This window comes from Ambystoma mexicanum, unplaced genomic scaffold, assembly GCF_040938575.1.
Source record: "Ambystoma mexicanum isolate Mex_15411 unplaced genomic scaffold, UKY_AmexF1_1 Mex_scaf20, whole genome shotgun sequence".
NCBI lineage: Eukaryota > Metazoa > Chordata > Amphibia > Caudata > Ambystomatidae > Ambystoma > Ambystoma mexicanum.
Window position 1 is genome coordinate 438,073 of NW_027182434.1, and position 14,559 is coordinate 452,631.

The 14,559-nt window shown below is 51.3% G+C and overlaps 7 non-coding genes across 7 annotated transcripts; all 7 read right to left on the minus strand.

The window, feature by feature from the left end:
• Window positions 1-445: 445 nt before the first annotated feature.
• On the minus strand, window positions 446-517 carry TRNAD-GUC (transfer RNA aspartic acid (anticodon GUC)). Its single transcript has one exon. It is a non-coding gene; the product is annotated as a tRNA-Asp (tRNA).
• A 1,396-nt stretch (window positions 518-1,913) lies between these two features.
• On the minus strand, window positions 1,914-1,985 carry TRNAD-GUC (transfer RNA aspartic acid (anticodon GUC)). Its single transcript has one exon. It is a non-coding gene; the product is annotated as a tRNA-Asp (tRNA).
• Window positions 1,986-3,381: 1,396 nt separating this feature from the next.
• Window positions 3,382-3,453, minus strand: TRNAD-GUC (transfer RNA aspartic acid (anticodon GUC)). Its single transcript has one exon. It is a non-coding gene; the product is annotated as a tRNA-Asp (tRNA).
• A 1,396-nt stretch (window positions 3,454-4,849) lies between these two features.
• On the minus strand, window positions 4,850-4,921 carry TRNAD-GUC (transfer RNA aspartic acid (anticodon GUC)). The gene has a single exon. It is a non-coding gene; the product is annotated as a tRNA-Asp (tRNA).
• A 1,396-nt stretch (window positions 4,922-6,317) lies between these two features.
• TRNAD-GUC (transfer RNA aspartic acid (anticodon GUC)) lies at window positions 6,318-6,389 on the minus strand. Its single transcript has one exon. It is a non-coding gene; the product is annotated as a tRNA-Asp (tRNA).
• A 1,396-nt stretch (window positions 6,390-7,785) lies between these two features.
• TRNAD-GUC (transfer RNA aspartic acid (anticodon GUC)) lies at window positions 7,786-7,857 on the minus strand. Its single transcript has one exon. It is a non-coding gene; the product is annotated as a tRNA-Asp (tRNA).
• A 4,316-nt stretch (window positions 7,858-12,173) lies between these two features.
• TRNAD-GUC (transfer RNA aspartic acid (anticodon GUC)) lies at window positions 12,174-12,245 on the minus strand. Its single transcript has one exon. It is a non-coding gene; the product is annotated as a tRNA-Asp (tRNA).
• Between the last annotated feature and the right edge of the window lie 2,314 nt (window positions 12,246-14,559).

A 14,559-nucleotide genomic window follows, 5' to 3' on the forward strand; every position in this document is an offset into this window, starting at 1 on the left:
GGAGCAAACGATCCCAGGTGTGATGTATCACCAGGAGAGGCTGAGATGAGAGTAAGGGTTCACGCGTGTGCCCGGACCGAGGTTAATGATGGGATTAGAGCTAGGGTTAGATGCAGGGAAAGAGTGAGAGTTATAATTAGGGATAAAGCTAACAGGTGATCATTACTCGTCATGTAACATGATACAAAGGGTCAGAAGAGGAACTGATTCAGGGTTACAATTTGGACTTCGCAGACAACAGGAGCACTAAATGGTGCTGAGGGGGACTCAATAAAGTGGACCGGCCGCCTAATGTAAGCAATTGTGCACAAATATTGTACGATGACTAGCGTTGCCGGTGCTTTTTTCTTAAAGAGTCAGTTCTTGGCACCCATTCCCTACTTGACTCAGCCTAATCTTCAAGAATATTTGTCAAGAACTAAAAAAAATCCAGAAAAGGTTTAACCTCCCCGTCGGGGAATTGAACCCCGGTCTCCCGCGTGACAGGCGGGGATACTGACCACTATACTAACGAGGAGACGTGAGGGCATGAAATGAACAGCTGCTGATGTCTGCACAGCATCCAGCGACCACCTAGATGGCCTAGGGGGTCTCATTTTCCCCCGTCAAACGGCTTGCCCGATCTAAGGCTAATTTCTTTCTTTTTATCGGCACCAGGCTTAAAACTCAGTTTAAGGCGATAGTTCCGGGCTATGTTTGACTCCAGAGTTGAATCTGTCATCCCGCATTTCCTCAGCAAATCAAGCTACCCATCTCAAGTCTCATGAGCTGAGGACGGCAAAGTCCCTGTGGGCTTAGGACAGTCAAAGAAACCCCTGGGCTGCATGCTAAGCCCCTTTTCGGCTTCACTTTCCGAATCCTGCCCTAGCTTGCGATTAGTTTTTTTCTCACTTCTTGCCCCCATCTCCCACCTTGCCTCATGGTCTCCCCTCCTCTGCGCACCTGACAGTTTGCCTGCCCTTCCACTGCCTGTCTCCAGACTTTCCAAGGAGAAAAGGCAAAGCACTAAAGCGGGCCGGGCAACGGGTCAAGTTCCGCTTTCGGCGACTAGCAGGGAGGTAGCGTGGCCGAGCGGTCTAAGGCGCTGGATTAAGGCTCCAGTCTCTTCGGAGGCGTGGGTTCAAATCCCACCGCTGCCACTTTTCCTGGCCTTGCATTTTAAAGAAGAACGTAACGTTGACCTCTTCCTTCATTAGTGCCACCTCTGTCGCAATGAGCAAGCGGATGGTATGCCACACCCTGCAGGAAAAAGGTTTCGCTTCTGACGTCTTGCTTTTCTGGACATCCAGTCTCAAGTTTCCCATCTGGAACGGCGCTCCCTGCTGCTTTGTGAAGGCTTGCTGCAAGAGCCTTCGAAACCCAGGAGCTCTTGCGTTGAGCTGTGACGCGTCCTGGGAAGACCTCCCGTTGCAGCGGAATGAGCCCCACTTCCAGGGCGTGCTGGTAGCAAATTTCCCACAGCCCACAGGGAGCAAACGATCCCAGGTGTGATGTATCACCAGGAGAGGCTGAGATGAGAGTAAGGGTTCACGCGTGTGCCCGGACCGAGGTTAATGATGGGATTAGAGCTAGGGTTAGATGCAGGGAAAGAGTGAGAGTTATAATTAGGGATAAAGCTAACAGGTGATCATTACTCGTCATGTAACATGATACAAAGGGTCAGAAGAGGAACTGATTCAGGGTTACAATTTGGACTTCGCAGACAACAGGAGCACTAAATGGTGCTGAGGGGGACTCAATAAAGTGGACCGGCCGCCTAATGTAAGCAATTGTGCACAAATATTGTACGATGACTAGCGTTGCCGGTGCTTTTTTCTTAAAGAGTCAGTTCTTGGCACCCATTCCCTACTTGACTCAGCCTAATCTTCAAGAATATTTGTCAAGAACTAAAAAAAATCCAGAAAAGGTTTAACCTCCCCGTCGGGGAATTGAACCCCGGTCTCCCGCGTGACAGGCGGGGATACTGACCACTATACTAACGAGGAGACGTGAGGGCATGAAATGAACAGCTGCTGATGTCTGCACAGCATCCAGCGACCACCTAGATGGCCTAGGGGGTCTCATTTTCCCCCGTCAAACGGCTTGCCCGATCTAAGGCTAATTTCTTTCTTTTTATCGGCACCAGGCTTAAAACTCAGTTTAAGGCGATAGTTCCGGGCTATGTTTGACTCCAGAGTTGAATCTGTCATCCCGCATTTCCTCAGCAAATCAAGCTACCCATCTCAAGTCTCATGAGCTGAGGACGGCAAAGTCCCTGTGGGCTTAGGACAGTCAAAGAAACCCCTGGGCTGCATGCTAAGCCCCTTTTCGGCTTCACTTTCCGAATCCTGCCCTAGCTTGCGATTAGTTTTTTTCTCACTTCTTGCCCCCATCTCCCACCTTGCCTCATGGTCTCCCCTCCTCTGCGCACCTGACAGTTTGCCTGCCCTTCCACTGCCTGTCTCCAGACTTTCCAAGGAGAAAAGGCAAAGCACTAAAGCGGGCCGGGCAACGGGTCAAGTTCCGCTTTCGGCGACTAGCAGGGAGGTAGCGTGGCCGAGCGGTCTAAGGCGCTGGATTAAGGCTCCAGTCTCTTCGGAGGCGTGGGTTCAAATCCCACCGCTGCCACTTTTCCTGGCCTTGCATTTTAAAGAAGAACGTAACGTTGACCTCTTCCTTCATTAGTGCCACCTCTGTCGCAATGAGCAAGCGGATGGTATGCCACACCCTGCAGGAAAAAGGTTTCGCTTCTGACGTCTTGCTTTTCTGGACATCCAGTCTCAAGTTTCCCATCTGGAACGGCGCTCCCTGCTGCTTTGTGAAGGCTTGCTGCAAGAGCCTTCGAAACCCAGGAGCTCTTGCGTTGAGCTGTGACGCGTCCTGGGAAGACCTCCCGTTGCAGCGGAATGAGCCCCACTTCCAGGGCGTGCTGGTAGCAAATTTCCCACAGCCCACAGGGAGCAAACGATCCCAGGTGTGATGTATCACCAGGAGAGGCTGAGATGAGAGTAAGGGTTCACGCGTGTGCCCGGACCGAGGTTAATGATGGGATTAGAGCTAGGGTTAGATGCAGGGAAAGAGTGAGAGTTATAATTAGGGATAAAGCTAACAGGTGATCATTACTCGTCATGTAACATGATACAAAGGGTCAGAAGAGGAACTGATTCAGGGTTACAATTTGGACTTCGCAGACAACAGGAGCACTAAATGGTGCTGAGGGGGACTCAATAAAGTGGACCGGCCGCCTAATGTAAGCAATTGTGCACAAATATTGTACGATGACTAGCGTTGCCGGTGCTTTTTTCTTAAAGAGTCAGTTCTTGGCACCCATTCCCTACTTGACTCAGCCTAATCTTCAAGAATATTTGTCAAGAACTAAAAAAAATCCAGAAAAGGTTTAACCTCCCCGTCGGGGAATTGAACCCCGGTCTCCCGCGTGACAGGCGGGGATACTGACCACTATACTAACGAGGAGACGTGAGGGCATGAAATGAACAGCTGCTGATGTCTGCACAGCATCCAGCGACCACCTAGATGGCCTAGGGGGTCTCATTTTCCCCCGTCAAACGGCTTGCCCGATCTAAGGCTAATTTCTTTCTTTTTATCGGCACCAGGCTTAAAACTCAGTTTAAGGCGATAGTTCCGGGCTATGTTTGACTCCAGAGTTGAATCTGTCATCCCGCATTTCCTCAGCAAATCAAGCTACCCATCTCAAGTCTCATGAGCTGAGGACGGCAAAGTCCCTGTGGGCTTAGGACAGTCAAAGAAACCCCTGGGCTGCATGCTAAGCCCCTTTTCGGCTTCACTTTCCGAATCCTGCCCTAGCTTGCGATTAGTTTTTTTCTCACTTCTTGCCCCCATCTCCCACCTTGCCTCATGGTCTCCCCTCCTCTGCGCACCTGACAGTTTGCCTGCCCTTCCACTGCCTGTCTCCAGACTTTCCAAGGAGAAAAGGCAAAGCACTAAAGCGGGCCGGGCAACGGGTCAAGTTCCGCTTTCGGCGACTAGCAGGGAGGTAGCGTGGCCGAGCGGTCTAAGGCGCTGGATTAAGGCTCCAGTCTCTTCGGAGGCGTGGGTTCAAATCCCACCGCTGCCACTTTTCCTGGCCTTGCATTTTAAAGAAGAACGTAACGTTGACCTCTTCCTTCATTAGTGCCACCTCTGTCGCAATGAGCAAGCGGATGGTATGCCACACCCTGCAGGAAAAAGGTTTCGCTTCTGACGTCTTGCTTTTCTGGACATCCAGTCTCAAGTTTCCCATCTGGAACGGCGCTCCCTGCTGCTTTGTGAAGGCTTGCTGCAAGAGCCTTCGAAACCCAGGAGCTCTTGCGTTGAGCTGTGACGCGTCCTGGGAAGACCTCCCGTTGCAGCGGAATGAGCCCCACTTCCAGGGCGTGCTGGTAGCAAATTTCCCACAGCCCACAGGGAGCAAACGATCCCAGGTGTGATGTATCACCAGGAGAGGCTGAGATGAGAGTAAGGGTTCACGCGTGTGCCCGGACCGAGGTTAATGATGGGATTAGAGCTAGGGTTAGATGCAGGGAAAGAGTGAGAGTTATAATTAGGGATAAAGCTAACAGGTGATCATTACTCGTCATGTAACATGATACAAAGGGTCAGAAGAGGAACTGATTCAGGGTTACAATTTGGACTTCGCAGACAACAGGAGCACTAAATGGTGCTGAGGGGGACTCAATAAAGTGGACCGGCCGCCTAATGTAAGCAATTGTGCACAAATATTGTACGATGACTAGCGTTGCCGGTGCTTTTTTCTTAAAGAGTCAGTTCTTGGCACCCATTCCCTACTTGACTCAGCCTAATCTTCAAGAATATTTGTCAAGAACTAAAAAAAATCCAGAAAAGGTTTAACCTCCCCGTCGGGGAATTGAACCCCGGTCTCCCGCGTGACAGGCGGGGATACTGACCACTATACTAACGAGGAGACGTGAGGGCATGAAATGAACAGCTGCTGATGTCTGCACAGCATCCAGCGACCACCTAGATGGCCTAGGGGGTCTCATTTTCCCCCGTCAAACGGCTTGCCCGATCTAAGGCTAATTTCTTTCTTTTTATCGGCACCAGGCTTAAAACTCAGTTTAAGGCGATAGTTCCGGGCTATGTTTGACTCCAGAGTTGAATCTGTCATCCCGCATTTCCTCAGCAAATCAAGCTACCCATCTCAAGTCTCATGAGCTGAGGACGGCAAAGTCCCTGTGGGCTTAGGACAGTCAAAGAAACCCCTGGGCTGCATGCTAAGCCCCTTTTCGGCTTCACTTTCCGAATCCTGCCCTAGCTTGCGATTAGTTTTTTTCTCACTTCTTGCCCCCATCTCCCACCTTGCCTCATGGTCTCCCCTCCTCTGCGCACCTGACAGTTTGCCTGCCCTTCCACTGCCTGTCTCCAGACTTTCCAAGGAGAAAAGGCAAAGCACTAAAGCGGGCCGGGCAACGGGTCAAGTTCCGCTTTCGGCGACTAGCAGGGAGGTAGCGTGGCCGAGCGGTCTAAGGCGCTGGATTAAGGCTCCAGTCTCTTCGGAGGCGTGGGTTCAAATCCCACCGCTGCCACTTTTCCTGGCCTTGCATTTTAAAGAAGAACGTAACGTTGACCTCTTCCTTCATTAGTGCCACCTCTGTCGCAATGAGCAAGCGGATGGTATGCCACACCCTGCAGGAAAAAGGTTTCGCTTCTGACGTCTTGCTTTTCTGGACATCCAGTCTCAAGTTTCCCATCTGGAACGGCGCTCCCTGCTGCTTTGTGAAGGCTTGCTGCAAGAGCCTTCGAAACCCAGGAGCTCTTGCGTTGAGCTGTGACGCGTCCTGGGAAGACCTCCCGTTGCAGCGGAATGAGCCCCACTTCCAGGGCGTGCTGGTAGCAAATTTCCCACAGCCCACAGGGAGCAAACGATCCCAGGTGTGATGTATCACCAGGAGAGGCTGAGATGAGAGTAAGGGTTCACGCGTGTGCCCGGACCGAGGTTAATGATGGGATTAGAGCTAGGGTTAGATGCAGGGAAAGAGTGAGAGTTATAATTAGGGATAAAGCTAACAGGTGATCATTACTCGTCATGTAACATGATACAAAGGGTCAGAAGAGGAACTGATTCAGGGTTACAATTTGGACTTCGCAGACAACAGGAGCACTAAATGGTGCTGAGGGGGACTCAATAAAGTGGACCGGCCGCCTAATGTAAGCAATTGTGCACAAATATTGTACGATGACTAGCGTTGCCGGTGCTTTTTTCTTAAAGAGTCAGTTCTTGGCACCCATTCCCTACTTGACTCAGCCTAATCTTCAAGAATATTTGTCAAGAACTAAAAAAAATCCAGAAAAGGTTTAACCTCCCCGTCGGGGAATTGAACCCCGGTCTCCCGCGTGACAGGCGGGGATACTGACCACTATACTAACGAGGAGACGTGAGGGCATGAAATGAACAGCTGCTGATGTCTGCACAGCATCCAGCGACCACCTAGATGGCCTAGGGGGTCTCATTTTCCCCCGTCAAACGGCTTGCCCGATCTAAGGCTAATTTCTTTCTTTTTATCGGCACCAGGCTTAAAACTCAGTTTAAGGCGATAGTTCCGGGCTATGTTTGACTCCAGAGTTGAATCTGTCATCCCGCATTTCCTCAGCAAATCAAGCTACCCATCTCAAGTCTCATGAGCTGAGGACGGCAAAGTCCCTGTGGGCTTAGGACAGTCAAAGAAACCCCTGGGCTGCATGCTAAGCCCCTTTTCGGCTTCACTTTCCGAATCCTGCCCTAGCTTGCGATTAGTTTTTTTCTCACTTCTTGCCCCCATCTCCCACCTTGCCTCATGGTCTCCCCTCCTCTGCGCACCTGACAGTTTGCCTGCCCTTCCACTGCCTGTCTCCAGACTTTCCAAGGAGAAAAGGCAAAGCACTAAAGCGGGCCGGGCAACGGGTCAAGTTCCGCTTTCGGCGACTAGCAGGGAGGTAGCGTGGCCGAGCGGTCTAAGGCGCTGGATTAAGGCTCCAGTCTCTTCGGAGGCGTGGGTTCAAATCCCACCGCTGCCACTTTTCCTGGCCTTGCATTTTAAAGAAGAACGTAACGTTGACCTCTTCCTTCATTAGTGCCACCTCTGTCGCAATGAGCAAGCGGATGGTATGCCACACCCTGCAGGAAAAAGGTTTCGCTTCTGACGTCTTGCTTTTCTGGACATCCAGTCTCAAGTTTCCCATCTGGAACGGCGCTCCCTGCTGCTTTGTGAAGGCTTGCTGCAAGAGCCTTCGAAACCCAGGAGCTCTTGCGTTGAGCTGTGACGCGTCCTGGGAAGACCTCCCGTTGCAGCGGAATGAGCCCCACTTCCAGGGCGTGCTGGTAGCAAATTTCCCACAGCCCACAGGGAGCAAACGATCCCAGGTGTGATGTATCACCAGGAGAGGCTGAGATGAGAGTAAGGGTTCACGCGTGTGCCCGGACCGAGGTTAATGATGGGATTAGAGCTAGGGTTAGATGCAGGGAAAGAGTGAGAGTTATAATTAGGGATAAAGCTAACAGGTGATCATTACTCGTCATGTAACATGATACAAAGGGTCAGAAGAGGAACTGATTCAGGGTTACAATTTGGACTTCGCAGACAACAGGAGCACTAAATGGTGCTGAGGGGGACTCAATAAAGTGGACCGGCCGCCTAATGTAAGCAATTGTGCACAAATATTGTACGATGACTAGCGTTGCCGGTGCTTTTTTCTTAAAGAGTCAGTTCTTGGCACCCATTCCCTACTTGACTCAGCCTAATCTTCAAGAATATTTGTCAAGAACTAAAAAAAATCCAGAAAAGGTTTAACCTCCCCGTCGGGGAATTGAACCCCGGTCTCCCGCGTGACAGGCGGGGATACTGACCACTATACTAACGAGGAGACGTGAGGGCATGAAATGAACAGCTGCTGATGTCTGCACAGCATCCAGCGACCACCTAGATGGCCTAGGGGGTCTCATTTTCCCCCGTCAAACGGCTTGCCCGATCTAAGGCTAATTTCTTTCTTTTTATCGGCACCAGGCTTAAAACTCAGTTTAAGGCGATAGTTCCGGGCTATGTTTGACTCCAGAGTTGAATCTGTCATCCCGCATTTCCTCAGCAAATCAAGCTACCCATCTCAAGTCTCATGAGCTGAGGACGGCAAAGTCCCTGTGGGCTTAGGACAGTCAAAGAAACCCCTGGGCTGCATGCTAAGCCCCTTTTCGGCTTCACTTTCCGAATCCTGCCCTAGCTTGCGATTAGTTTTTTTCTCACTTCTTGCCCCCATCTCCCACCTTGCCTCATGGTCTCCCCTCCTCTGCGCACCTGACAGTTTGCCTGCCCTTCCACTGCCTGTCTCCAGACTTTCCAAGGAGAAAAGGCAAAGCACTAAAGCGGGCCGGGCAACGGGTCAAGTTCCGCTTTCGGCGACTAGCAGGGAGGTAGCGTGGCCGAGCGGTCTAAGGCGCTGGATTAAGGCTCCAGTCTCTTCGGAGGCGTGGGTTCAAATCCCACCGCTGCCACTTTTCCTGGCCTTGCATTTTAAAGAAGAACGTAACGTTGACCTCTTCCTTCATTAGTGCCACCTCTGTCGCAATGAGCAAGCGGATGGTATGCCACACCCTGCAGGAAAAAGGTTTCGCTTCTGACGTCTTGCTTTTCTGGACATCCAGTCTCAAGTTTCCCATCTGGAACGGCGCTCCCTGCTGCTTTGTGAAGGCTTGCTGCAAGAGCCTTCGAAACCCAGGAGCTCTTGCGTTGAGCTGTGACGCGTCCTGGGAAGACCTCCCGTTGCAGCGGAATGAGCCCCACTTCCAGGGCGTGCTGGTAGCAAATTTCCCACAGCCCACAGGGAGCAAACGATCCCAGGTGTGATGTATCACCAGGAGAGGCTGAGATGAGAGTAAGGGTTCACGCGTGTGCCCGGACCGAGGTTAATGATGGGATTAGAGCTAGGGTTAGATGCAGGGAAAGAGTGAGAGTTATAATTAGGGATAAAGCTAACAGGTGATCATTACTCGTCATGTAACATGATACAAAGGGTCAGAAGAGGAACTGATTCAGGGTTACAATTTGGACTTCGCAGACAACAGGAGCACTAAATGGTGCTGAGGGGGACTCAATAAAGTGGACCGGCCGCCTAATGTAAGCAATTGTGCACAAATATTGTACGATGACTAGCGTTGCCGGTGCTTTTTTCTTAAAGAGTCAGTTCTTGGCACCCATTCCCTACTTGACTCAGCCTAATCTTCAAGAATATTTGTCAAGAACTAAAAAAAATCCAGAAAAGGTTTAACCTCCCCGAACCCCGGTCTCCCGCGTGACAGGCGGGGATACTGACCACTATACTAACGAGGAGACGTGAGGGCATGAAATGAACAGCTGCTGATGTCTGCACAGCATCCAGCGACCACCTAGATGGCCTAGGGGGTCTCATTTTCCCCCGTCAAACGGCTTGCCCGATCTAAGGCTAATTTCTTTCTTTTTATCGGCACCAGGCTTAAAACTCAGTTTAAGGCGATAGTTCCGGGCTATGTTTGACTCCAGAGTTGAATCTGTCATCCCGCATTTCCTCAGCAAATCAAGCTACCCATCTCAAGTCTCATGAGCTGAGGACGGCAAAGTCCCTGTGGGCTTAGGACAGTCAAAGAAACCCCTGGGCTGCATGCTAAGCCCCTTTTCGGCTTCACTTTCCGAATCCTGCCCTAGCTTGCGATTAGTTTTTTCCTCACTTCTTGCCCCCATCTCCCACCTTGCCTCATGGTCTCCCCTCCTCTGCGCACCTGACAGTTTGCCTGCCCTTCCACTGCCTGTCTCCAGACTTTCCAAGGAGAAAAGGCAAAGCACTAAAGCGGGCCGGGCAACGGGTCAAGTTCCGCTTTCGGCGACTAGCAGGGAGGTAGCGTGGCCGAGCGGTCTAAGGCGCTGGATTAAGGCTCCAGTCTCTTCGGAGGCGTGGGTTCAAATCCCACCGCTGCCACTTTTCCTGGCCTTGCATTTTAAAGAAGAACGTAACGTTGACCTCTTCCTTCATTAGTGCCACCTCTGTCGCAATGAGCAAGCGGATGGTATGCCACACCCTGCAGGAAAAAGGTTTCGCTTCTGACGTCTTGCTTTTCTGGACATCCAGTCTCAAGTTTCCCATCTGGAACGGCGCTCACTGCTGCTTTGTGAAGACTTGCTGCAAGAGCCTTCGAAACCCAGGAGCTCTTGCGTTGAGCTGTGACGCGTCCTGGGAAGACCTCCCGTTGCAGCGGAATGAGCCCCACTTCCAGGGCGTGCTGGTAGCAAATTTCCCACAGCCCACAGGGAGCAAACGATCCCAGGTGTGATGTATCACCAGGAGAGGCTGAGATGAGAGTAAGGGTTCACGCGTGTGCCCGGACCGAGGTTAATGATGGGATTAGAGCTAGGGTTAGATGCAGGGAAAGAGTGAGAGTTATAATTAGGGATAAAGCTAACAGGTGATCATTACTCGTCATGTAACATGATACAAAGGGTCAGAAGAGGAACTGATTCAGGGTTACAATTTGGACTTCGCAGACAACAGGAGCACTAAATGGTGCTGAGGGGGACTCAATAAAGTGGACCGGCCGCCTAATGTAAGCAATTGTGCACAAATATTGTACGATGACTAGCGTTGCCGGTGCTTTTTTCTTAAAGAGTCAGTTCTTGGCACCCATTCCCTACTTGACTCAGCCTAATCTTCAAGAATATTTGTCAAGAACTAAAAAAAATCCAGAAAAGGTTTAACCTCCCCGTCGGGGAACCCCGGTCTCCCGCGTGACAGGCGGGGATACTGACCACTATACTAACGAGGAGACGTGAGGGCATGAAATGAACAGCTGCTGATGTCTGCACAGCATCCAGCGACCACCTAGATGGCCTAGGGGGTCTCATTTTCCCCCGTCAAACGGCTTGCCCGATCTAAGGCTAATTTCTTTCTTTTTATCGGCACCAGGCTTAAAACTCAGTTTAAGGCGATAGTTCCGGGCTATGTTTGACTCCAGAGTTGAATCTGTCATCCCGCATTTCCTCAGCAAATCAAGCTACCCATCTCAAGTCTCATGAGCTGAGGACGGCAAAGTCCCTGTGGGCTTAGGACAGTCAAAGAAACCCCTGGGCTGCATGCTAAGCCCCTTTTCGGCTTCACTTTCCGAATCCTGCCCTAGCTTGCGATTAGTTTTTTTCTCACTTCTTGCCCCCATCTCCCACCTTGCCTCATGGTCTCCCCTCCTCTGCGCACCTGACAGTTTGCCTGCCCTTCCACTGCCTGTCTCCAGACTTTCCAAGGAGAAAAGGCAAAGCACTAAAGCGGGCCGGGCAACGGGTCAAGTTCCGCTTTCGGCGACTAGCAGGGAGGTAGCGTGGCCGAGCGGTCTAAGGCGCTGGATTAAGGCTCCAGTCTCTTCGGAGGCGTGGGTTCAAATCCCACCGCTGCCACTTTTCCTGGCCTTGCATTTTAAAGAAGAACGTAACGTTGACCTCTTCCTTCATTAGTGCCAGCTCTGTCGCAATGAGCAAGCGGATGGTATGCCACACCCTGCAGGAAAAAGGTTTCGCTTCTGACGTCTTGCTTTTCTGGACATCCAGTCTCAAGTTTCCCATCTGGAACGGCGCTCCCTGCTGCTTTGTGAAGGCTTGCTGCAAGAGCCTTCGAAACCCAGGAGCTCTTGCGTTGAGCTGTGACGCGTCCTGGGAAGACCTCCCGTTGCAGCGGAATGAGCCCCACTTCCAGGGCGTGCTGGTAGCAAATTTCCCACAGCCCACAGGGAGCAAACGATCCCAGGTGTGATGTATCACCAGGAGAGGCTGAGATGAGAGTAAGGGTTCACGCGTGTGCCCGGACCGAGGTTAATGATGGGATTAGAGCTAGGGTTAGATGCAGGGAAAGAGTGAGAGTTATAATTAGGGATAAAGCTAACAGGTGATCATTACTCGTCATGTAACATGATACAAAGGGTCAGAAGAGGAACTGATTCAGGGTTACAATTTGGACTTCGCAGACAACAGGAGCACTAAATGGTGCTGAGGGGGACTCAATAAAGTGGACCGGCCGCCTAATGTAAGCAATTGTGCACAAATATTGTACGATGACTAGCGTTGCCGGTGCTTTTTTCTTAAAGAGTCAGTTCTTGGCACCCATTCCCTACTTGACTCAGCCTAATCTTCAAGAATATTTGTCAAGAACTAAAAAAAATCCAGAAAAGGTTTAACCTCCCCGTCGGGGAATTGAACCCCGGTCTCCCGCGTGACAGGCGGGGATACTGACCACTATACTAACGAGGAGACGTGAGGGCATGAAATGAACAGCTGCTGATGTCTGCACAGCATCCAGCGACCACCTAGATGGCCTAGGGGGTCTCATTTTCCCCCGTCAAACGGCTTGCCCGATCTAAGGCTAATTTCTTTCTTTTTATCGACACCAGGCTTAAAACTCAGTTTAAGGCGATAGTTCCGGGCTATGTTTGACTCCAGAGTTGAATCTGTCATCCCGCATTTCCTCAGCAAATCAAGCTACCCATCTCAAGTCTCATGAGCTGAGGACGGCAAAGTCCCTGTGGGCTTAGGACAGTCAAAGAAACCCCTGGGCTGCATGCTAAGCCCCTTTTCGGCTTCACTTTCCGAATCCTGCCCTAGCTTGCGATTAGTTTTTTTCTCACTTCTTGCCCCCATCTCCCACCTTGCCTCATGGTCTCCCCTCCTCTGCGCACCTGACAGTTTGCCTGCCCTTCCACTGCCTGTCTCCAGACTTTCCAAGGAGAAAAGGCAAAGCACTAAAGCGGGCCGGGCAACGGGTCAAGTTCCGCTTTCGGCGACTAGCAGGGAGGTAGCGTGGCCGAGCGGTCTAAGGCGCTGGATTAAGGCTCCAGTCTCTTCGGAGGCGTGGGTTCAAATCCCACCGCTGCCACTTTTCCTGGCCTTGCATTTTAAAGAAGAACGTAACGTTGACCTCTTCCTTCATTAGTGCCACCTCTGTCGCAATGAGCAAGCGGATGGTATGCCACACCCTGCAGGAAAAAGGTTTCGCTTCTGACGTCTTGCTTTTCTGGACATCCAGTCTCAAGTTTCCCATCTGGAACGGCGCTCCCTGCTGCTTTGTGAAGGCTTGCTGCAAGAGCCTTCGAAACCCAGGAGCTCTTGCGTTGAGCTGTGACGCGTCCTGGGAAGACCTCCCGTTGCAGCGGAATGAGCCCCACTTCCAGGGCGTGCTGGTAGCAAATTTCCCACAGCCCACAGGGAGCAAACGATCCCAGGTGTGATGTATCACCAGGAGAGGCTGAGATGAGAGTAAGGGTTCACGCGTGTGCCCGGACCGAGGTTAATGATGGGATTAGAGCTAGGGTTAGATGCAGGGAAAGAGTGAGAGTTATAATTAGGGATAAAGCTAACAGGTGATCATTACTCGTCATGTAACATGATACAAAGGGTCAGAAGAGGAACTGATTCAGGGTTACAATTTGGACTTCGCAGACAACAGGAGCACTAAATGGTGCTGAGGGGGACTCAATAAAGTGGACCGGCCGCCTAATGTAAGCAATTGTGCACAAATATTGTACGATGACTAGCGTTGCCGGTGCTTTTTTCTTAAAGAGTCAGTTCTTGGCACCCATTCCCTACTTGACTCAGCCTAATCTTCAAGAATATTTGTCAAGAACTAAAAAAAATCCAGAAAAGGTTTAACCTCCCCGGTCTCCCGCGTGACAGGCGGGGATACTGACCACTATACTAACGAGGAGACGTGAGGGCATGAAATGAACAGCTGCTGATGTCTGCACAGCATCCAGCGACCACCTAGATGGCCTAGGGGGTCTCATTTTCCCCCGTCAAACGGCTTGCCCGATCTAAGGCTAATTTCTTTCTTTTTATCGGCACCAGGCTTAAAACTCAGTTTAAGGCGATAGTTCCGGGCTATGTTTGACTCCAGAGTTGAATCTGTCATCCCGCATTTCCTCAGCAAATCAAGCTACCCATCTCAAGTCTCATGAGCTGAGGACGGCAAAGTCCCTGTGGGCTTAGGACAGTCAAAGAAACCCCTGGGCTGCATGCTAAGCCCCTTTTCGGCTTCACTTTCCGAATCCTGCCCTAGCTTGCGATTAGTTTTTTTCTCACTTCTTGCCCCCAACTCCCACCTTGCCTCATGGTCTCCCCTCCTCTGCGCACCTGACAGTTTGCCTGCCCTTCCACTGCCTGTCTCCAGACTTTCCAAGGAGAAAAGGCAAAGCACTAAAGCGGGCCGGGCAACGGGTCAAGTTCCGCTTTCGGCGACTAGCAGGGAGGTAGCGTGGCCGAGCGGTCTAAGGTGCTGGATTAAGGCTCCAGTCTCTTCGGAGGCGTGGGTTCAAATCCCACCGCTGCCACTTTTCCTGGCCTTGCATTTTAAAGAAGAACGTAACGTTGACCTCTTCCTTCATTAGTGCCAGCTCTGTCGCAATGAGCAAGCGGATGGTATGCCACACCCTGCAGGAAAAAGGTTTCGCTTCTGACGTCTTGCTTTTCTGGACATCCAGTCTCAAGTTTCCCATCTGGAACGGCGCTCCCTGCTGCTTTGTGAAGGCTTGCTGCAAGAGCCTTCGAAACCCAGGAGCTCTTGCGTTGAGCT